This window comes from Protopterus annectens, chromosome 8.part1 (assembly GCF_019279795.1).
Source record: "Protopterus annectens isolate FY-2018-M chromosome 8.part1, PAN1.0, whole genome shotgun sequence".
Taxonomy (NCBI): Eukaryota; Metazoa; Chordata; order Ceratodontiformes; family Protopteridae; genus Protopterus; species Protopterus annectens.
Genome location: NC_056742.1, coordinates 278548725 through 278575072, shown reverse-complemented (window position 1 = coordinate 278575072; position 26348 = coordinate 278548725).

Below are 26348 nucleotides of genomic sequence, written 5' to 3'. Positions count from 1 at the left end.
ATGACACATATCTGTCCTGGAATGCTATTGGGTATATAGGTCACATGACACATATTGGGTATGTGTGATGTTTAATGTTGCAGTCATGTACCATGCAATGTCATGGCTGGCACTGGCATATCTGGAATATGACCCACACTCACCATAACCACTGTACAATGGCCATGTCCAGGATTGGTATTCCATCACATATACATGCACCACACATCCCGTGTGTGTACATAGCATGCATGTGCTACCCCTGTGTCCACAATTATCTGCTACAGACACAGACACTGCAATCAGACATGGAAATCCATGTGACACACAGATAACACATGCAGCCATGGTATGTATACCTGTGAGTGATGGTGCACAGGACATTGCAGAGCTTATAATACTTGCACAGAAATGCTGTGTCCTTGTACACATTGTGTTCCAGGGTGTAGGCAATCACTGAACATGTACACACATGCACCACAGCCATGTACACTGTCATTAACCATGGCTGTCTACACTCACACTGCATGGACTTGATCAACACATATTCTGCATGCTGACACGTGTGACGTGACTGCCTTGTGATACTGTCACCCACCTTCAGCCACTATTGAGTATGTTTTGGATTGCTATTGTGTGTGTATCTGCTGTAGTGAGGAATGTGCATGTGTGCATGTGTGCATGTGTTCATGTGTTCCTGTGTTCATGTGTGCATGCATTCCTGTGTTCATGTGTGCATGTGTTCATGTGTGCATGTGTGCATGTGCAGACCGTAAAGTGTGTTTCCTGTCTTCCTCTCACAGGTGCTGAGTTAGGGGTTGGCGAAAGCAGCAGGCGACCAGAAGCCACTGCCACGAATACTGGTGATGATGACACATGCATATTGGCACAGGAAGATTTGACAGGGTCTGTCGTTGGTCCACCAGTCGACAGTACACAGCATTCAACCCCATCTATGCGCACACTCATACTGTCAATACATCTCTCACCACCAATGGCCATAGGCGAGGGACAGCATACAGTTGGCATTGACCAGGAGAGTGTGGTACCCATGGCACTTGCATCCCCTCACAGCAGCCATAGCCATAGACCCGGAACGGTACCACATAGGTGGAGGTCCAGGGGTTCTCGGAGGAGCACCACTGGTCGTATTGCCCCTGGCAGGCATGCCCTCACAGGTCTTATGATGACCAGTATGTTCCGGGCTGTAATGCAGGCTCAGGCACGTATGGAACGGTACACCAGGTAGGGACTTAGGGCACAGAGGGCACATTACACTGCTATCAATGACAGCATCTGTGACCTTGCCGGTGCCATCCGGACTTACGCCGAGGTCATTGATAGACATTGGGGGGAGACATTAGATGCCCTCCACAACATGTCTTCCATGAGCCAGGACCGTGCGGGATGGTTGCGACGTCGATGCGGATGCATGCCAGCAACAGCAACAGCTGGCAGTGGTCGCAGATGGCCCACAGTTCACAGCTGCTCCCGTAGTGGCAGTACCAGCCCCAGCAATGCTGGGGCTGGCCTGTCCATTGACCGTCCCAGTAGACCATGTGGACGTGGCTCTGGCCAGTCCCAGCAGGGACATGGGTCCAGTCGTCATACCTCTGCCGCTGATGACAGTACCCAGTCAGGGTTGGTACCCGATACTGTCCGTAGCACCCCTGCCAGGCACAGGTACTGTGTCTGTGGCCGGAGACAGTGATCTGTACAGCCTAGCAGGTACAGTCTGTGGCTGTCCCACAAACTACCGTATATGGCAGCCACATGGTGGAACTGTGTGCATGCAGACACACACACACACATTAACCAAACAACTAGGGCTCACACATACATACACGCATTACATCAACATTGGCCCATGCTGTACTGCTATCCTCACACACACACACACACACACACACACACACACACACACACACACACACACACACACACACACACACACACAGGCATGTCGATTGGATGGGTCAATGTCAGGCTCTGGCAAACAACAAAATGCCCTGTGCATATGATGATACCTGTGCCGCCTCCTGTCATCTGCATTATTGATGGAGGGCCAGGCTAACATGGTGCTGATGCACAGGGTGACACTATAGCAGTGTAGCAATAATAGCAATTTGTCAACAAGGAAGTGTAACTACATCCTTGTAGGTATATCAGAGCAGACATTATGCATCAAAGCTCTGATTGTCAATGTAGCATTGTTTACACCACTGTTAGGTCTGAGTATGTATTATCCACCCATGTGCCACTTGGCTGAAGTGTAATGTGTTGCCAGCATGTGTTAGAGTGGACAGTACGTGTGTGATGTGTGCAGCACAGATTAGCAAGTGTACATCTGTGAACATGGTGGGTGCGCACTGTCTGGATGTACGTGCATAGTGGACACATGGGACGTGTGGCATACCCTGTCGTACACATTGTTAACATCCCATAGCATCTTTCAATGGCCAGTATGCATTCTACCACAGTTATGTACTAACATGGGTAGACATGTGTATGACATGGGTAGACACTATGCTGTGGGTGATACCGTTAATATCTGTCAATGATTTGTGGTCTGGTAGTATACACAACCTCAATAGCATGACTATAAGCAATCAATGGATGATGTCCTGACAAATGACACACAGTAGTAGGGAACCCAGTAACAATTGGATCCTTCCGTTGCTACACTATAACACTAACCAGTGGTAATGACTGCCACCCATTCCTGTGACCACACCTGTTTGTCATATAGCCCCCTTAGGTACATGCAGACACACTAGGGATGTGTCCATCCAAATCTGGAAATGCATGGATTGACCTACAATGCATTCCCTGTATGGGACGCATATCCTACACAAGGATATCATACAGACAGATACCTGTTGTCTGATACATGCTGTATAGCAGTAAGCCGACTATGGCATAGTCATCCTCATGTACTATACATACTATCCCATCAGTACCACACAGGTGGTAGCTCTCAACATGTATGTTGGGAACCAATGTGTACATACAGACTCATGTTATGTCATGTGTCCCTTGGTATCCACATATCCATAGGTATTGTGGAGTCCCAAGGTGTATCACATAAGACATTAGAGGCCTGAATGCATATCTACAAGGCAGTCATACACCTATAAAGACTGTCTATTCTTGGCAGACTTTGTTGTGTATGACCATGTCTGATATACACCCCAGGCATATACCCTTACTCACACTACACTTAAGTAACTGTCATGGGTGTGTGTGCCACAGAACACGACAGTGGATGGCCTTGTCACATACATACATATGTGACCTATGATCTGAGAAGCAGCGGCACAACCTGTCAATGGCAACAAATGTATTCATGTAGTATGCAGGCTTCACACCTATGTACTGATTGAGGGGACATGTGCACATATATATTTGCCACGCAGATACCTGATGTGTGCAATGCACTTACTGTTGTAATCATACTATGTCATACTATAGTAAAAGCAAAACCCTCACTCCATTGACACACACACAGTCAGCATTTGCAGGATTCAAACCCCTACCTAACTATGTTATGATACTTGAGAGAGACGCATTAACACACGCGCTATTTCTTTATTGGCTGGTTTCCTTTCTCCAGCTGTATTTGTAGGATGGTGACATCATCAGACTTTCCAAAGAGGAATGTACCTCTTTTAGTGAGATTTCCCAGTCTCCAAAAAGGGGACACCTCTCAAAGGAAACTGCACACATATACACACACACACACACACACACACTGTTTGCAGGATTCAAACCCCTACCTATGTTATGATACTTGAGAGAGATGCATTAACATAGCACGCTATTTGCTTTACTGGCTGGTTTCCCTTCTCCGGCTGTATTTGTAGGATGGTGACATCATCATTCTTTCCAGAGAGGAATGTACCTCTTTTAGTAAGTTTTCCCAGTCTCCAAAAAAGGGACACCTCTCAAAGGAAACTGCACACATACACACACACACACACACACACACACTGCTTGCAGGATTCAAACCCCTACCTAATTATATTATGATACTAGAGAGAGACACATTAACACGGCACGCTATTTGCTTTACTGGCTGGTTCCCCTTCTCCTGCTGTATTTGTAGGATGGTGACCATCAGACTGGACATGGTGATGTGTGTACACTTTGTTTTATGCCATTCCAGGAATGGTCCATGTGGGTCAGCAGGTGTCAACAGCTTGAACAAGACCTCAGAATCCTTACCTTGTGTGATCTATCTGTGGACACATTGACATTCTGTCATATGTCAACACATATTTATGCACAGCTTGTTGGTTTTGTGGATACTACATGTGTCTGGGATGTTGATAAAGGGTTATTCAAAGTCTATGTGACATGTGTAAATGTGTTCATTGATGTATGTCCTGGGTGGCTGCCTTGCAAACAGTTTAGCATGTTTGGGAACCATAATCCTCACATGAACATACCATGGTTGGTAGGGTTGTGTGTATGTCAGCTTCCAATAGCTCTGTTTATGACTGCAACCATGATGGACTCCATGACCTTGCAGATTAGACTTCATAGGCGTACTGGACTTGACTTCCAATGGTGTGTTGTGCACCAACACTTGTGGGGAGTGCCATATGTAGCTGTGACACATTCAACGGTTCCACATCCTCTGTAGGGGGTGAGGCTCAGCTGACTGTTCAGGTGCATGATTGGTTTGTTCTGTAGTTTGTGCATGACACATATTGGGAATCAATGTATTCCACTTGCTGCCATGCTTTTGGCAGTGGGGGTAGCTGCTCATCCATTCTACGTGTGATATCTCCTGGTATGATGATGTGGACTATTGTCAGTGGGAGATGGGTATGTACATATGGGCCTGTCTGTCATGATGTCAGCATTGTCACTCAGGTACAGTTGGCCCTGACTCAGGACATATATGGGTGTACATTGCTATTTATGACGTAGCTGAAGGAGGTGTCATGATTCAGTCGGACTCCTTCTCATCTACTCTTTACAAAACACTAACGAACATAAGCACTAATACTCCTTTACATGCTTAACACCCTATTGATCCTTTGTGATCAGGCTACAGAGTATGTCATGATAATATCCTGGCATGTCCAGGGGTCGGTTTTGTGTGTACTCTTCAGTCCAGCTGGTGGACATTGTGATATTGACACAATGTCACATCTGCCTCATGTACACAGACAACCCTCTCCACCTCCCAACAAACTCAGATATATGTGTGAGATGCACCTATATAGACATACAGGGTGCTGAACTCTCTCGACCCATGACTGGCACAGTCTATCAGGTGGTGAAGGTAACCACACACACCACATATCAGTCTCACATATCCTCTAGCAACAGCACTCAAACCACATTATCACACATAGACATACTTGGATGCTGTAAATGTACTCTACCTAAGCAGCAGAGACCTCCAAAGCAGACACACACACACCTGCTACACCACGACAATACCCACATATCACATAGTCCACAATGTCAGTGTGCCACACAGTCACTGCCATTTGGGCTAAACAACAACACACCTAATACACTTGTAATAGGCGACACTTATTGTCAGACACACTGACGTACTACTCACCAGCCCTAACAAGGGAATAGTCACTTTGGGCTGTCTGTTGGGTGCCAGGATCTGCCGCATAACACAGTCAGTCAGGTCACTGAAAAGCAAGTACAGGACTAGCACCATTATTGTCCATGCTGGTGTGTATAACCTCAGATGTTACTCCCTGGACCACATGACATGATACATGGAGGAACACTCTGATCATGTAGCCCAGGCCAGTATGACCCTGACCTTGTCTAGCATCTTACACCCACCAATTATGATGTCACAGTATACGGACACACATATCACATTTAACAGTTGCCTAGCAAATTTGTTTAATTCATAGGGGATACAGTGTCTGTCAGCCTATGGTGACATGCCCAGCATGCCATGTAGATTCACTATGGACAGCTTGCACCTGTCACCCTTGGACTTTGGAATGCTGGCTAAGGCTCTTGCTACCACCATAGTGCCTTTTTTAAGCAGGGCTCAGAAGACAAGCACACCTCCATAGACATTACAGGTTAAATGAAACTAAAGGTAATGCTCAACAACAGTTGTGTTAACCTCATATTGCGGCCACTGAGGACTCACCTCAGTATGGAGGATAGCGATATCTGTGCACTGACAGACACCTGGTTCAGGCTTGCTTATGCACACCAGCACTACCAGGTTATGTTTCATACCATGCTGTCTGACAACAAGACTTGGAACAGACAACACAACTAGGGGGAGTATCCATATACATCACAGATACACACAACTCCAGGTTAGTAGCACTGCACAAAGCATCACAGACCATACATATACAACTACTATTGTGCAATACTGCCTTTCAGTTTGTTGCCTGCTACAGAACACACTCCAAAACTCAGGAACCACACTCAACTTTCATGGGAACTATGGAGAATATGAAGGTCTCCACAAACACCATTATATTGTGTGTCTTCATAAACACAACTATTGACTGGGGATACTACTCATGCCCCGACACCCTCACCCAACAGTGGCTAGAATTTGTAGACTCATATACTATGGCACAACCAGTCAGCACAGCCACAAGGGGGAATTCAATTCAGACCTGATCATCACCAACATGAGGACTCTATGTTCCACACCAGCGATATACCCCTCATTAGTAAGGTCAGAACATACATGTATCTCACTGGACATACATATACCCTCCACACACCCATCCTGGGTAATCTTGGTAAACTTCTCATGAGCCAACGTCTCATGTCACCGAAGCAAGGTGGTATCCTTCAGAGACCCTGAGACAGTGGCAAATACGGCTCACACTGCTGCATCCTTTACATACACATTCTATGGACACCTAGTGGACTGCATGGATTGTGCTATCCCAAATAACAACAGGACTCGCTACTCCAATGGCAGGGGACCTGTGTGGTAGACCCCAGCCATTAATAAGCTGTACAACATCAGGAGGAAGATACATGATAGAGCACAATCCCAGACTGGGAAGTCATCTGTGATCTGTACTAGCAGACAGCTACGATCACTCATGCACTTTTCTAAGAGCCGCTTCTACCAGACAATTGCAACAGACACGTAGGACTATCACACGGCCTTCTTCAGTTATGTCAGGAACCTGGGTGGACACTCACTGATATGCTGTGAGTTACTGCATACTAACTAAACCTACCCTGAACCCACTGGCATTGCCAACATCCTGGCAAGCAGGTTCAGTGCAGACATCTTCCACCCATCCCCCCTAAGGAGCAACTATCCATCCCAACAGAGTATAACCTCCCTGACATCACACAGTAACAGGTGAGTGCTGCCCTCCCCAAAGCGTACATCACAGTATCAGAGTGACCAGACGGTGTTCCAGCCTGCATCTTACATGAGCATCATGACAGACACAACTCTCACATTACATCACTGTTCAATATCGGAGTTACCACAGGATATGTACCCAAGGAATGGCGTACAGCGACAGTGGTCCCGCTCCACACAGTTGGTGCCACAATGGACCACAGACAATATTGCCCTATAAGCCTAAGTAGCCTGTTCTGCAAAGCTATGGAGCGTATTGTCATGGGACTCATACATATATACATCGGGAACCTACAGACACTGTGTCCTACACATTTCAGCGTTGTTATGGGCAGATCTTGCCTCTTGAACCTGTTTGTATTCTTAAAATGGCTAACAGGTCCATCAACATAGGGACTGCTGTCCACACAGCCAACCTGAACCCTGCAAAACCCTTCAACACAATAACCCAATGGGTCATTATGCATAGGCTCACCAGCATCGATATGGACACATATCTCACACGATGGATTGATACCTGGATCAGGGATAGCACTCACATGGTCAGAATTGCAGGTGCCATGTCTAACTATACACCAATTACACATGGCATCCCGCACGGCTCGGTCCTGGGACCTCTCTTGTTCAGTATATATTTGTCTGACGTACAGGCTACCACAGGGGGAATATGGCTGAACATGTTTGCACTTGACTGCAAACTGGGTGCCATGATCAACTCTCCAGTTGCCACATGCATACTCCAACAGGGTCTCACAGAGATGGATGACTGGTGCCTGAGCCATGGCCTACAGCTAAATGCCATTAGTTGCATAGTCATCCCCTTTGGGAATAACAACATGTCCACACATTACCACATAGGTAGTATTCCATTACATACGGTAGGAGTTGTTAGGGGTTTGGGGACATGACTTGTTCGTACTGTCACCTTTGACATTCACATTGCCAAAGTGGTTGGACACACCTTCTATGTGGGCCACCTTATCCCATATGGTTTCACATCTAGATCGAGTGAGGTCATTGTGCCCCTATACTCATCACATCCATGCTTGGTTACAATGCCACATTTGGGGTGTACCTTATCCAACACCTGCAGCAACTGTACTGGCCACAGAAGTTCCTCACCAAGCAGATCTAGGGACTCACACAGATGCCCTGCACAGTTCAGATGCAGTAACTCCAGCTCTACTCAGTCGCTTACCACCTACTCGGATATGGTGTGTGCCTGTTGTTTACAGATATACCCAACCCAGAATTACTGGACATGCTCCATCTCAGGATATCCAACTCCCTTGGAGCTACACACTCCAGGGACGTATACCTCAGCACAGATGTTAATAGGACATTGTGGAGGGACAGATTCTTATCCCAGAGGCTCCACTCACTCCAGAATGTAATCCCAGTTTCACATAGGCAGAGCCACCCACTGAAAACCTACTGGAGACATCTTGACGACTGTATGGGTGATCGTATGTTTACCCCTGGGATATCTCCTGTGTCCCTGCTAGACAGAGGCAAAATAGCCTAAACGTAGATGGGCTGTCTTGTGTGACCTACTATTCACACACACAGTGTAGTAATCTGACAGGGTTGCGAATGCCAAACACACTCTGGCTAGGCTTATACATGCCCTAGGGCAGATAGCCTAGTATCGACCTCTGAACCTATGTTAATGTTCAAGATGCACAATGTTTATTGCTGATACTGTTTGCAGGTCTTTATCATGTTTGCTTTACCAGTTTCTATGAACAACTTCGGTATCTGCAGAACATATTTGATTATGACAGGGTTCCACTATATTGTAGATGTGTCTGTTGTCATATGACTGTGTGCACAGGGCAGATTGCTGTATAGTGACAGGTTCCTGGGTTAACACATGCAACTGCCAGATATGCATGGCCCACTGCTGTACTCAGACATGGCCTAAGTGTGTGAGCATGCCCAGTTCTGCCATTCCATGTTTTGTTGCCTGACATTTGTCTCATTTATTCAAGTGTGTGAGCATGCCCAGTGTGAGCTTTCAGTATGTTGCTATCTGAGGTCCACTACATTGGTTGATGTGTGCGAACATGACCGATATTAACATTTATACTGTGTGTGTTGTAAGTTAGGTTCTGTTCTCACTGCAGGACTCACCTTTGTGTCATAACTCGACAAGGATTATGCTGTGCCTGCAGGGTTTCCATGAAATACTTTGCATAGACTTATCAACATTCCTTCATACAGGCTGACCACTGCAATACTGTCATGGTTTAGTGGTTGAGTACTTTTGCTATAGTGCACAGTATCCTGAGTTCGAGGCCCATCACTGCTTTATATTTTCATACTGAGCAGACCAGACTGCTTAAGGGCCCGTTAAGCAAATATGTGCATGTTGGCTTTTGTTCGGCTATGCCCTACTTAGACCAGGCTTGTCCAACATTGCTCAATATTCACCAACATTGCTGGACGTTGCACAATATTACTGAACATTGACCATAGTTGTGCTAGTTGGTGTGTGCGATTATGTTTGCATATACTACATGGTGGTAAATGCTGTTTAGCACTGCTTTATATTGCTTAACACATGGCAATCATGCCTTAGGTGGTGCTGCAGGGCTGTCTATGTCGGATGCACATACTACACTCCCTGTACATGTTAGAAAGCAGGTAGTGTCAACTTAGGAATCCCTTTTACTATATGTGCAAGTTGGAGAGAGCTATCATTTCCAGAGTTCCTACTGAGCCAGTGTATGTGCTATGCGTTACCTCTTTGCCAAGGCCAGAGCATACTGGACACGCCTCCTTCTGCCTACTGGGGCAGGCTCAGGTTGTTCCTCCTCCGAGTCATGCTCTGCCTGTGATGGCCTTGGCAATGGTGGGGGGCTGTTTGGCCCAGGCCTATGCTGGTCCTGCTGCAGCTGTTTTCGCAGGATCATATTATGTAGCATAGCACATACCATGACAATTTGGGTACATGTCGTTGGTGAGTACTGCAAGGCTCCACCAGATGTGTCCAGACACCGGAACCATGACTTAAGCAGCCCAAACACATGCTCTATTACATTACGTGTTTGTGCATGTGCCTCATTATGAAATTCCTGTTCAGGTGTGTGTGCGTTTCTGATGGGTGTCATCAGCCACGGCTCCAGTGCATAGCCAGCATCCCCCACTAGGTGACCATGTGGGATGTCCCCATTGGCAAATGTCTGGTACAGCTGCGTCAGATGCCAGATATGGGAATCATGGTAGCTTCCAGGGCAGCCTGCACACACATTCAGTATTATGCCCTGGGCATCACACACAACCTGGCAGTTGATGGAGGGGAAGCCCTAGCGGTTGAAGTAGACCCTACCCCACTCGCCGGCTGGTGCTTTGATGCGTATGTGCATGCAGTCTATTGCACCCACTACCTCAGGGTATTCCGCTATTTGCTGGAAGAGACGCATATTGCTGGCCAATACCTCATGGGAATTAGGGAAATATACATGATCACCGACATGTGCTGACATGGTATCCAGGAACTGGTGTAGTACCCTGGATGCTGATGCCTGTGATATCCCCATCATATCACCAGTTGGTCTCTGGAAAGTACCTGTTGCTAATATTCATAGGCCAACACATACCTTGGTTTCCACTGGGATGGGTTCCCCTCTGTTGGTTCTGTGTATGAGGCATGGCCTGCACAGCTCAACAATTTGCTGCAGGAGGTCTCTGTCCACTCTATAGCGCTCCACTATCTCCAGCTCATGTAGCCCCTGGTAGGTTACCCTGGGCTTGTATACTCTTCTCTGTCTCCTCACTGTGGGTTGTCCAGCAGCATTTCTATTGTCACCACCCTCAGCATGTTGCATATGTCACCTTATAACAGCCCCTAATATTTCTTTGTCTCAGCAAAGCTTTTTCAGTTTTCACTTCTATTAGCTTACTGCAGTGTCTGTTGTGAGAAACATAATGGACTGTTGTTTGCAGAGTTTTAAGTGCTAGGCTGGGCTGGGCTAGTGTACTGCCTGTGTAATTGCCTGATTCTGATTGTTTTCACCTGCTAGCTGTGCTAGTACTCCCTGGTAGCTTCCTACTATTTGTTGTGCTTCCTTTTTCCTTTGTTTCCTCAGGGGGGGGGAGTGCTGCGCACACAAGCGCAAACATGAGTACAGCAGCTAACATGCACGCACACATGCTTACATGGACTAAAACTTGCTTATTCGGGTTAAAACGCGCACACACCAGTGCAAACGCACTTACAACACTTTAAACAGCCTTATACATGCTTACTCCGGCTTAAATGCGCGCACTCACGCTTACACGCGCGCACTCTGTCTTACTCGGGTTTACACGCGTGCACACACGCGCATACCCGTTCAGCAAGAAACTTTGGTGTTATCCACGGCATACACCTTCCATTTCTTGGCTTTCCCTAGCCTACCTGTTGACACACCTCTTTCCATGATGTATAAATGACAGCTGACACATGCCACTCTGCTCCAATGAGATTCACTTCTTTCATACATACCCCCCCGTGATGTCACCTATCTTCTACTCTGTTACTCCCCATATCCTACTCCTACACTCCACTGACTGTGCTCATTTGCTATGTAAACTTGTGATTCACTATCCTAACCCTCATTTACATAGGATTGCCTACTAATGCTTGGTTACATCTCTTAGACTGAGCTCCCCCCTTAGCAACCTCTACTCATTGGCCATGTTGTCTTCAGCCTGCCATTCCTTTGCATTGTACCTTAACAATTTCAATAAAATCCACATTTGTGGGTTTTAATTTTTAGTATTCTGGGTTTTAGAGCGCAGCCGTTTGTGCGGTGCTGCGCTACGCTTAAACATCAGAAATCGGCGAAAAAAATTATTTTTATTTTCATATTGCACCAGGAAACATTTCCAGTGGCCGTATATTTGGCCATTGGCATGCTTCCTGCACTGGATGCAACCTTTATTTGGAGCTGTCATGGCTCCATTTTGCTATTTGCAGAACGGTACTCAGTTGTCAACTGAGTACATTTCTGCAAATAACACTGCTCTTACTCGGACAGGTTTGGGTTTCCTGAATCGCAAATCTACCTCATTTGCATGCCTTTCTCCTGCAATTGAGATAATTTGCATATCCCAGCCCTGTCCGTGTAAGAGCCGTTTTAGGAGCTCTCTTACACGCCCCTACAGTCTGTTCCTGGATCGCTCGTCGGACATGATGGCTGCATGGAGTCTTCCTCTACTCTAAGACTCCGTGCAAGCCTTCGTGAATCCGGCCCATTCAGTGTGATAAGCTTTACTAAATATTTTAAACAATGATAACAAAGAAACAACAACACATGAGTAACCCATATAAGTCCACTTTTATTATTAAGGATGGGGTCTTCATATAACAGTAAAAATCCTTTAATAATCATCTCAGTATAAATCATATTACAAAAGTGTAATGACTTGCTTTTGCGAGTATAAAAACGTCAAAACATTTTATGCAACTTTCAGCACTATAACTTACTGAAACATTTATTTTTGATTACATTCAAGCACAAAATGTCAAAGACATACAATGAATAGAAATAACTGGTTTATACATTTCTGATTTACTATTTTAAATAAACAATTACATTTCACCAGGAAATATATTCAGGAGAAAAACGGAAATCATCTATTCATATGATACAACTAATCAGACAAATACTTGTATTTGACTGTCAAAGCACTTGTAAGGCAATATCAAAAATGTTTAGGGTGATAAGAAAGAAGGAGCTCTAGACAGCCATCAGAAAGCGCATACACCACTGCAGCCATACAAAGGTAGTAAGGGAGACAACATACCACTGTATACACATGGCAAAAGTGTCCTTCTATATCTAATACTTCAGTCTCCCACAACAAACTATCAGTGGTTGGTAAGAATATCAACAGTCATCATACAGTTGTCAGAGATGAAGAAAGGACAACAAACATTTTTACCCCAAGAAATGTACAGAAAAACAGTTTTTTTCAAGAATATACAATCAGTCAAATTTATATAAACTTGCAATATTTATATCTTATTACTACAGAGGCATCATTTTAATGGAAAAGGCATTGTTAGGAGTTGAGGTCTTTTATTCATCACATTGTTTGGCACTGGAATGTATGTGTTGCTATCTAATCCCTTTATTATTGGCCATTTGAATGCAGAAAGGACGTTTTCACCATTGTTGGCCCCTGTATACAAAAGCACTTCATATCCAAAATGGATTATTATACTTTCATGAAAGTTACAGGAATTCTACTAGGACAGATTCCAACACAGTATGCTTCATTATGATAATTTGCAATACCAGATCTTTAGATGGTGTGTCTAGCATCAAACAGCAAGAGAAGATGTGCTTATGCCACAACATTTAAAAAGAAACTCACTTCTAACATAAATACACATTACTTTTAGACTTCACATCACATACTTAAGTTCTGTATGCCTTTTAGGTTCATAGGTTGGTACTAGGCTATCGGCCCTAGGGCCTATACAAGCCTAGCCATAACAATTCCCTGGCTTTTCTTCCCAGAATATTTACTTCCCAGGTCTGCTGTCTAGCAGGGAGACTGACTTGATCCCCGGGGTGATTTTCCTATCTCCTATCTAATCGTCAAGGTTCCTTTTGAAGAGGGCCAAAGAGGCACTCAGCTTGACATGTATGGGCAATCTATTCCAATGTATAGGGAGTCTCTGGGTCAGGAACCTATCTCTCCAGCATGTTTTGTTCATTGTGATGACCAGGCTTAGATCCCAGGAGCGTGTGGCTCTGAGGGATTGGAATTTCTTTAAGTGTAGCATGTCCAATAACACTGGGTTTGACATGGCCTTGTATGTTAAGCAGAGATCACCTCTGAGTAGGCGATATGCGACAGAGTATAGCTGGAGTTTTTTTAGACGGTCAGCATTGGGCACCTATTTCTCTGAACAAAACTCATTCCTACATATATTTTTAAATTAGTCTTTGTAAATGTTGCCATTTGCTAATTTTTAAGGGACGCACTGACCGTAATTTGATTCTATCTACAACTGTCAACAGGGCAACACTACTTTCAGATTTACTTCTGCAGCACTCAAGAACAAAACATTTCACTTATATGATTGCTGTGAACTGCATGGCAACAAAATAGCATTTTTCAACTAACAGTGGTACTGCACTTTTTAAGTAATTTGCATTTTCAATCCTACTTATCTGTTTCTCTTTATTTTATACATGCTTAACTTTCAGTACTGCATTTTAAAAATAAATACAAAATAGAGCAACTTAAATAACCATGCAAGCCTAATGGTAACACCTACACACATAACACAATTACTCAGAACCCAACTAAATGTTTCAAGCAAAATTCTCATGAAAAGAGTTTAAAACACTCAATGAATGCATTGATTGGCATACATACATATATGAACATGATCTGATTTCATTGCAACATGTGTCATAACATAGGAGTCTGAAAAAAGTATACACACACACACACACACACACAGTTTTTGGGGGGAGGACATAAATCCAGTGAAAATAAAGGTCACTGTTCTGGAAAATACATATTTTTTTTTTATTTCTGATATAATGCCAAGTCAATAGAGATTCATTATGGACATGTATTACAGCCCCACCCTAAAAATAGGCCATATACTCCCAAATGAAGCCAAGTGTAATGCAACATGCACAACTGTCATTATAAAATGCCTGGGATTGTGTCTATGTGTCAGTGGTCATACTTTAATTACCCGTTAGCAGTTCATAATCAGAATTTTATAAAATTCTATCTGAACATTTTGAAACAAAATGCACCTAAATTAGCTAGTCCATTCTTAATGACTTAAGTACAGTTCAGTACTGAAGCCAGTCCAGCCATAATGCCATGGCCAGTATAGGAGTTATGTTGATGGCTTCCTTCTAGTGACAGATAATGGTAACTGTTCTGGGAAATGTATATGATTTTTTACTTCCAATGTTATGTCAGCTCATCCTAGCTCTATCCTTAACATGTACTCATGTACTACTGTATCTCCTATCAGGATGATAAGTTACAAAACCATGCTTTCTGGAAAAAAAGTGTAATACAGCATGCTCTACTGTCTCTCTTAAATGCTTGCAAAATCCCAAATTTAGTACTTTTGTACAAAATAGGCTGTATCTCTATCCTCATTTACCAGTTTTTACAAAAATCCACACTTCTTTGCTTGATACAAAAATGCTCCTAAAACTTCCATCACACTCTTACTAACTTAAATATAGCTAAACAATGAATCTGTCACATACACATGGCTTCTTATTGTCAGACAGTCTTGGAACTGGTATCTATCCAGTAAGAATAAAGGTGACTATTTGGAAAAATATATAGGATTTTTTTATTTATCTAAAGCCAGATTAATAGAGAGATGTTCTTGACATGCAAAGCCCTCCATACCTTCAAATAAGTCATACAATGTGCCACACTGCTATTGTAACATAGTTGTGCATACATTTATACAAGAGGCAATATTTTAATCCCCCTTTTTGTAACTCTTAGTAAACACTCAGAGAATTTTACATGGATGGCTAGGTACACACTACACCTAAGACAGTCATTCTTCTCTTAAGCACTTGAATGCAGCCATCGCTAACTTTAGCTAGGCCATTTTGTACTGGTCCCCACTGAGAATGAATATAGTTTTCAGAACAAATGTATAGATATCTACTTCAGATATATAGCCAACTCGGTGGGGTAGTATTATGTTTTCTACCCTGAAAAGAAGTCATAAGCATACCCTTGAGAAACAAATATAATGTAACCTGACAGCCTGACTTGTTGTACTGACCATGCGGTTCTGAAGCCTATAGTGACTTAATAATTAATACATGGTTACAAATCTGGAACTGCTTGACATTTTCTAATACCTTTTTCACAACATACATGGATATTCAATTATAAATTGTGCTTACGTTCTGCTTGACAGTTCAAAGGAGATGGAACAACTACATCTTGAATTTCTGAGCGTCAACTCACAATTCAGGGAATGCTTTTTACTCTAAACATTTCAAATGCTAGAAAACATCATTTTAGGTGCATAAAAAAGTAATTTTAGTTCTGATGTTACAACAGAACAATATAGCTATGCTTTATGTATTTGGTACTTGCCCTATGAGAAAAAAATAAAAATCTACATGGGTGTTGTGAAAGTAAACTAATGATATTTAGTACAGTACACAAGACAAAAAAATCAAAGGGGGAGCCATGTGTATCAAGAATTCCAGAGTATACTTCCTTTCACTGATGCGGATCTGATGGGTTGGGTTGGTATATCTCAGTCTTAATATAATACCTAAAAGCCAGGAAAAGTGAGGAAAACAACTCTGGATTATAAACTTTTCCTACAACAAACAATACCAGTGGTAGTCAATATCCTCTACAAAACAGATGTGCTAACTGCTGCCAGGAAAAAATAAGTTCTATGGCTCCAGGCAGTAGGTTTGGTGGTACCCTACAAGGAAAATTAAAAAATAAATAAACAACCCTCTATCAATCATGTTCAACAGATGGTTACTGTGTGGACACCTCTCTGACCTACTGCAGCAGGATGCAATGGTATCAATTCACTGAAGGTAGTCACATAAGACCTATGCTATTTAGACTCACCAGGACTTTAAATACAACCATGGGCAGAGCTTATTCAAAATGATACAGGGGTCTACTTCTGCAAAATATGAAGACTTTGGTTTTTGAATCTTGTGATATTCTTGGTAAGAGCTGCACTTGTTGAAAGGATGACAATAAATACTATTTATCTTGACATAGTTAAGCTTTTGACAATATTTCACATACAAGTATAAGTGAAAAAGTTTAAAAGTGTTAAATGTCACTTTAACAACTTAGGGTGGGAGGTTATTTTTCTATTCTAAAAAGGGTTACCAGTGGTGTCCTATTGAGCTTTGCAGTGGGGCCACTTCTTTCTGGTCTTTTCCTCTCAATATAAAAATGGGAAATGAGGTATGGGACACCAACAAAGCTGAGGTTTTCAAACTGAATAACATAACTGTTTCAATAAAACATAAAGTTCTTCAAGATGGTACAAAAATACACACCAGGTGCAACAGTAATGAACTCATATTTAATGTCAGTAGTAGTAGCATCATGAGATTTGGCAAAGTCAAATCATAACAACAAATAAAAAAATGACACCATCATTAAGATCTAGGAACAAAGAGTACACAACAATGTAAACCTTGATCACTCTGCCTCCCCCCAAAGTCAGAAAAGCATATTCTGTAGCCCAACTAATGAGAAAGAGCATATCTACTCTCTCCAGGGAGGTAACTGTGCTGTTTTATAGCTCACTAATTTAACACACTGTTGGACACATTTCTGTATTTTGTAGATTTCAAACAAATATTCCAAAGAAAGTTAAAAAGGTACAATCATTCCTTTCTAGAAAAAAATCATAGGGATGGAAAATTTGTACTACTCAGAAATGCTTCAGGAATTACATTCACATTCTGTTTATTACAGGGTCATGGTGGTGGTGCTGCGGTAGCGTTGTCACCTCACAGTAAGACGCTGTCCAGTTCGATTCTCAGCTAGAGCGTCTTCTGCGTGTAGACATGCGTGAATGGGTGTACCTTTGTTGAAGGTTGTGCGTCAGGCCTGGCAAGCCGGTACGTAAAATCAACTGCCAATCATTAGCGGACCGGAGTTCCACTGTGGCGACCCCTAACCGGGAAAAGCCGAAAGACACAAACAAACAGGATGGAAGGTCAGCTCTGGTGTATAAAGCAATATCTGTTTCTTGTTGAAAGTCTATGCCTGAAATGAATCACTCCAGAATGGCAAACCTAACAGTAAAAGTAATATTACTGGTAGAAAAAAGTGTAACAAATATAGTGCCACCCAACATTATAAAGTAAGTAACCCCTTGGAAACAGAAGTTAGCCATTAACATCTTTCAAAAATAACCTTGATATATGTAATGAAAGTAGAATAGAGTTACAACATCAACCTTAATAATTCTAATATAAGCAATGGAAGTAGAAAATATTAACATGGGGTTATGGCAATCAAGCTTAATGACCCTGATATGAGTAATAAAAGTAGAAAATATTAACAAAGTGTTGTGGCAGTCAATGGTCTTAAATAACAGTTAATCTTGAGTTTCACAGTCAAACTTATACACCTAATGTACCTGCTAGAAGTGCACAGTAGATTGAAACTGATGCCAAATGTATGTCACGACTTCTGATCTAAAACCAAAATGGACTTATTGGATTAAGAACTATGGTGAGTCAGGTAGAAACAGACATTGCTCTTAGCAAAACTCCACAAAACAGGGTTGTCCATGTGAAAGCAGACATAATGGATTTACTGTTGTTTTTTTCTGAAAATGTTGTGTATATACTATAGGTATGAAACTTCATTGCATTCACACCACTTCCTTTACACAAAATATGAAGGCATGAAATTCACAAGATAATGGATTGATCAGACAGAAGAGCAGGTGCCAGGGAAACATCATTATCACTGCAGTTAATGGGTGGAGTCTATAAAACTTACACTGATTCTTGGTTCTGTATGCCATAGGGTAAAAAAACATGAGAAGATTTAGTAAAACAAATGGGACAGTAAGGCAGAATATATAATGAGAAAGAGAACAAGTTTATCCAAATTGTAGCACAGTTGAAATAAATATAATTCACAATGGAGAGGGGAAATATTTGACATACTTTAGAGACTACTGGTATCACTGTCTGGCCTGGAGTTTATGAAAAATACTGCTAACTAGAGCATGAACTAGACTCTCACACAGCATGCATGTTAAAAATAACAGAAAGAGAAGGGACTTAGCAAAACATGGATGCCACAGATAGTCTCACAAAAACACATACACACTAATACACACAACCTCACATGTACACAAAGTTTCACAGTACTTATGTGCTGCACTTATGACAGATCCACTGTTGCCACAGGCAGCACTTGGTGTTCCCCATATCAAACTACTGCATACAATCCTCACTGCTTTGCTCCAAAACAGTTTGGTAAAGCTTGTCTTTGAATTGTTCTACCATGCTAGGATAGATACATGGAATGTCAATCACAATCCAGTAAACCTCAAATCTGCAAACTCCAGTAATGAACTTTACCATGGGTCCTGCAAAGGTGTGGGGGGGGGGCATAGCCTTCCACTCCTAGCAGTCACTGAATTGAGGTTCACTGGATTGTGATACACATTCCGTGTGTGCCCAACAAAGCAGCTGATGAAAAATGCAACATCCATATATAACTGTGAACAAGGATGCATCATGTTGTCTGTGCAGGTATTTGGAGAAGGAGGGAACACATGAAATTAATTGTATTCAAGTCATATTCAAACAACATGAATTAAATGTTCAGATAGTGTTTCTTTGTTCAAACAAATGCATCCTGGAATGCAATGGAGTGATTGTACTTTTCATACATTTTAGTCAAGTGCTCAAAAAATGTACTGGCAAATTCTTCTCACTGATGGTAAACATATATTACCAAAATGTCCTTCATTTTCTTAAAAGAAAACACTGAATTTATGGGAATAACTGTATTTCAAAGTTTTCTCTACAAAAAAGATTAATTCATGTCCAGGCATGTTTAAATATTTGAAATGCAATGTCAGCTTCTGTTACAAGATTTGAAAACCATGATAAATCATAAAATGTTACATCTATATCAACATATTTTTATGTCATCAAATGTAATAGGGAAGTGTCAAAATGGTACATAGGTCAAACTAAACAAAAAGTTAAAAATACAAGAATATATACAAAATGTCATACACACAAATTTAATTAGTCCCACTGCATCCCATGCTATGGACTTTCACAATGGTAAATTTGACTTTATATTTGCAGTCTTATCTTGAATTCCTCTTTCCAGAAGTGGGGATAAATTACAGGCATTAATGAAACAGAGGCCCAGTTAACTGTCAATTTTAGGATACTATTTCAAAGAGTTTTAAACTCGGAAGTTTCATGGCATTTCCTGATTTAAAATAGCTTCTATTTTTAGAATGAATTTACATCTGATGACATTTAAGAATGATTTATTGCTCTGATCTGTAATCTGATTTATATAATTTTCCTGCATCATGTCACAAAAGCGGTAGGCTAGTATTCAGTGTTTTCTCAATGTTATGAAGATGCTTTCAATTTAAGTGGAGAATTGATCAGTCTTTTGGCTTCTAAATGAAAGATAAGATAGCTTCTTTAAACTGTAATTGTGAATGTAATTGGATGTGATTCCTGTTGAAGGGTGCTTGACTGAAGCCCTATATGTAGATATAATAAAAGTATCTATATCCAACAGCTAGATAATTATTTTCAAATACTGCATATTACATGTTTCCTGCTATAAAGTGCAGGACAAAATGTCATCTTCATTTGGAACCCCTTCTCCCTCAAGTCAAAGTACAGTTTTGGGTTTCTCATAATAGTACCTTGGTAAAGTAAGTGGTCTTTCTTAAAAAAAAAAAAGAACTGTAGAGCAGTATGACACACCTCTAGTTCCTTATATATTACAATATCAAATTATGCTAAATAGGATAAGGCTAACACACACACACATGAAACGGTACAAACAAACATATATTCATTTAAGGAGAAGCTTACTCCACAACCTTGGAAATAGTTGTGAGATGCATCTGTCACACGTTTGCCTAGTATTTATATTTATTTTATTAGGTTCCCCTGATGTAATGTTTGAGTTCTTCTGAGGTTCCACGTAAAAACTGCAAGAAAGACCCAGCCAAGCTAGAGTCTTCACTGTGTAATACCTTAAACCTCTTGTAGTGGAGGCCTATGGTATGTATGCCGATGATTCCTTAAGGACATATCAGTATTGCAGCTACATGACCGTGAATACACATAAATTTTTAGGAAGGACAATTATTCCTGAATGAGTTTCATTTTATTCAGGTTAAAGATAATAACATCATGGGTATAGACATGTATGGAAAAGCAGAAAGGTCCTAACTTTGTCAATCTGTTACCTAAGCTATTACTATCTTTATTTGGATTTCATACTTCTGTCCCACATCATTTTAATTAAGGCAGACAAATAATATTCAGACATAAGGATCCTACATTCAGCAGCTTACCAGGATGATGCATGGGTTAAAATCCTTTGTAAGAATTGTACTGCCATTGATTTTTGCATCCATGGCATTAGTCAGGATATCCTCGCAATGCCATAGAAACAGAACTTGTATAGTGGGTTACTCTAATTTATATTCAGTACCACTTACGCAACTGAGGAGTTCTAGTACTGAGTTTTTATTCTGGCCTTTTGCTTTGCTCTTTACAGCTAATAAAACCACCCCATTTCACTGGGTCTGCAACAGTAAAAGATACTATATGTTGGAATTTGTTGCGTGTGTTACATCTTTAAACCATGTTTCAATAGTAGCACAAACTACAACATCTTATAAGAAGAGGAAAGCTGCAAAATCACCCAAATTATTATTCATACTCCTGGCAGTTTGCATAACCACCAACAGGAGAGTGATGTGTCTTTTTGCCCCAGTAAGAGCTATACTGCATGGTGCTGTTATATACTATACATCTTGTCCTGGGAGGGTGCAGAATGGCTTTTCTGAATATAGACTGCTAGTTGCTAGCTACACCCATGCTACCAGATCTATTACTCTTGTCCTTTGGGGTTTAGCAGTAGCTACTTTTGTATTTCCACTGCCATTTATTTGATTTGCTGATTTTTTATTTATTTTTGTATTTAGTGCTGGGTTTTGCAGTATCATCTGGTTTACCATAGCTACTTAGTAGGCTAATGACCTGTGAGGTTCCTAAGAAGTGTAGCCATATATTCTCACAGTAGTTTTTAGGGCTTATATTTTGCATACAGACAATCCAGAGATGGGCTAAACAAGGGCATATTGGTACATGTATATACTTCCCCTATCCATAAGGGACAGTAAGGCTAAACTGAGAGTGAAAGTGTGGTTAATCATTCACTCATTTGAATTACATTTGAATAGATTAAGGAAGTACTTTGTTTTATGTGAAGTGTAAGATGATCCTACAAAAGCAGTATTCTTTGTGATACAGACCTATTCCTCCAACATGTTCTAGTTCTTTTGCAAAAGAGACTGAGATCCTTTGAGTGGGTATTTAAGATACCATCACACTTGTGAATGTGTAATAGGTAGAGAGAAAAGGCTTTGAGATGGTCTGTATAGTTTTATTTTTTAAGTTCTTGATTTCATTTAGTGAGAATGCATTGTGGTCATTCCTGTTGTGACAAGCATTTGGACAGGTACATACTGAAAGGGGATTATACTTACTGACCAGCCTAATGAATGCAGAGTACAGTGTAACAGTTACATCCCTGGATCTGGACGTGTACCTTTCAATATAAGTTGGGGAAGGAAAATAGACTTCCTTACAGCAGTGCATTAGCTTTAGATTATACTCTTCTTATGAGATTTAAATAGTTTTTATTTCTCTTTTTTAATTAAATTCCAATTTTGACATCCATTTATCTGTGCTGGGCCTAATCACTTGTATTTGTGATGCATTCCTTTTTTAAAAAAATTTCTTTATATTCTACATTGAGCAGTTTTCAAATGTGCATATCAGCTGTATTTACGTGTTTAGTTTTGCTGTGAACAATTCCACATTATTTTTGATATTTCCTTATGTAGCATTCCCCCATCCAAGTTTAAAAGTTAAGTAGTATTTTGATATTACTGGGCCTTACTCAAATATGGGCTCTCTGTTTTATGCCTTTCAGTTAGTTTCTGTCAACTTAATTATCCCTCAGGCTTCATTCCTTCTCCTTTTGGTTTCATTGCATGTCATCTAATTTACTGTGCTTTACTATGTTCACTTGATCCCTTACTACTTATCTCAATCTAGTTTTGGGAATTATTCACATTTTACTTCACTTTTCTACTTCTGCGTACACTGAGATAATTGTTTATCTGGTAGTATGTGCTATCAGTATTATTTTGCTTTCTGCCTTTTTGTTTTCCTTTGTGGTGGAGTTAACAAGCAAGTGGGAAGTGTCGGGGTGTTCAGTGGCTGACACAAACTTATCACCATCCTCCCAGAAAGGCTTTAACCAGCTTGTTCTTTGAGTGGCCACAAAGACATGTGTGTTAGTATGAGAAGTGAGGATGATAGCAGGAATTACCACAGGTACAATTATTTAGAACTTGAATCTAAAGTCATATTAGAGACATTATAAAGTAGCTCTTGAAATTTATTTACTCCAATTTGATGTAGGCTTTTATTTTAATTGTTTAACATTTTATTAAAATATTACTATAACTATTTTTAAGTAGCATGAATTTTTATTTTGTTATACAACTTAGCTGTTTGTGTCAGCTAACATATTAAGTACTATAATTGTAAGAATTACTGATTTTTTTTAATTGTATTAGTTACGCGGTGGTGATGCTGCGGTAGTATTGTCGCATCACAGTAAGACACTGTCCAGTTCGATTCTCAGCTAGAGCGTATTCTGCGTGGAGACATGCGTGAATGGGCGTACCTTCATTGAAGGTTGTGCATCAGGCCTGGCAAGCCGGTACATAAAAATCAACTGCCAATCATTAGCGGACCGGAGTTCTGCTGTGGTGACCCCTAACCAGGAAAAGCCGAAAGACACAAACAAATTAGTGACATTTTTTGCCCGCTATACAAAATGGACTCTCTTATGAAATCTGCACTCTTTGATTTACTGTGATAAAAATGTTTAGGTCCTTCTGTAATATGTAAAAATTACTTTCTGACACAGCCATCTATATTGCAATAAATTATTAAATTATAGGCACTATGGACTATAAATAAAACAAAACTGGATAATACTGTTGAGACTACTTCATGTTATATTAAAAGGCAATTATTTCTATTGGCAGGTGTGCTAAAGAATGGATTAGTGTAAATAATTTTAATAAATGTTTACAATCTGAGGAAATTCCTGGTTTGGAGACTGCATTGGATGGAATTAAAAAGATATTGCTTTCTATAAAAATCATGTAAACTAGTCTGCTGTTCAAATGTCAATGTGATTAAGTAGCAGTTATCAGCTATGGAGTACACTTAAAAGATCAGATAAATATATTATTCAGAGTAAATGTCCAGTCCATAATGTTTTGATAAATACAATTTACATTTCACAAAGAAAACACAAAAAGACTCTCACAACAGAAATGCAGGAAAATATTACACACAGAGAAGGAACATTTGGTATCTGTTGTTAATGATAGGAAGGTACTGTTTAATCAGATATGTTAAATAGCAAAGAACGTATCTTCCCAGAGGTAATTAGTTAACAAGTCCAACTCAGCTGATGGGGTACAAATAATGATGATAAGAAGAATATTAGCTGTATAGATCCTATTACAGAACAGCTCACCTAACACTAAGAATTTATCACAGAAGAAGAGAAAAGAGCAAGAAAAGGGAACATAAGGAAAAAGTCCAAGTGCATGTGTATGAGGGCTGATTTAATTGCAGAGACATTAGGATTATCTAAAAGGTGTACTACAGTAAAGACAGCAAACAGAAAAGGAAAGACATATACTTAAGGTCCTGAACCAGAAGCAGTTAGTAATTTAAACAGGAATAGAAGACTGAATAAATGTAGAGAAAAGAATTATAATTCAAAGCAAGGAGATTTTGCTCCATCTACCCTACACCCCCTTAGAAGTAAACAGTAAGAGAATAAACTATAATAAAGTTCTTATATTAGGGGTCACAGTCCAAGCCACTAACCTCTCTGAAAAAGCAAGATATTACATTTTCTACATTACAGGGGATAAAGTTTGAGGAGAGTCCATCAATGTGTGACAGACATATTAAATATGATATTATATAATATAATTTTGATTATGGATGGTATTAATGATCTATATAAAATTCTCCTTGAACACATGAAAGAAGCTGTAAAAAAACACATACGTTTAAGTTTACTGTAGCACAGCATTCAGCAGAGGCCAATTTACTACATTGACTCCTTAAAGTATTTTTATCCTATCCAAATATCCAGTCTGCATTTAAACATAACCAAATTATCAGAATCTCTTAATTTAGGAGGCAAGGAATTCCAAAGTTTAGGAATACTTTGTGATCCAAAATTACATCTTGGGACAGTTTTGTTTAAAGGACTTTCAACATTTAAGTTGTTATATTTGTGAGTAATTAATTGAACACAAATTCAAATCCAGCCCACATGATCTCATCCTTGTAAGCTCTAAAAGCTAATATAGCCTTTACTTCTGTAGTACCTATAAGGCAAAGAATAGAGGTTTAATACAGTACATCTGTTCATATAATGTAAATCTTTCACACTAGGAATATGTTTTGCAAACCTTCACTGAACAGATTCAATCTGTGTACATTGGGAACTAGCATATATACATATAGCATTGTTATATAGCAGTAGTTGTCTAATATAGATTTTACAAAGTTCAACCATATCTTTTTTGCCTTTCATAGACATGTACTTAAGCATTGAGCCTAGCTGTCTCTAAACCTTTCTATTGGTAACTTGCTTATTAAATGACAAACGTTTACAAAAAATATTCCTAAATCTTTGCATTCAGATACATTTTTCAAGGGAAATCCATTTAATGTTTCTATATTGCACAACTTAGGGATTGTGACGCGAACTAGAGATGTCACTGTCCCCATTTACTCAGTCCTCATTAGGCCTACCATTGAATATGATGCCCTCTTCACATTTATTCTAGACAAATTCAACAACTGGAATGCCCACAGAGATATGTTATTAGAAGGATACAAGGCCTAAACAACATGTCCTACATGGACTGACTCACTACACCTGTTTTCTATAGACTGCTAAGAGGTGACCTGTGCCTGGCATGCAAGGTATCCTCTGACCCACTACTGATGGATATACTGCACATCAGCAAGTCAAATTGCACCAGAAACACGTGGTCTAAGGATTGAAACCTCTTCTGCAACATCAAAAGAATGATTTGAAGGGATAGGTATATCTAGCAAAAGAAACTGCTGCTCTAAAACACACTTCTCATCCACATAAAACAAAGTTC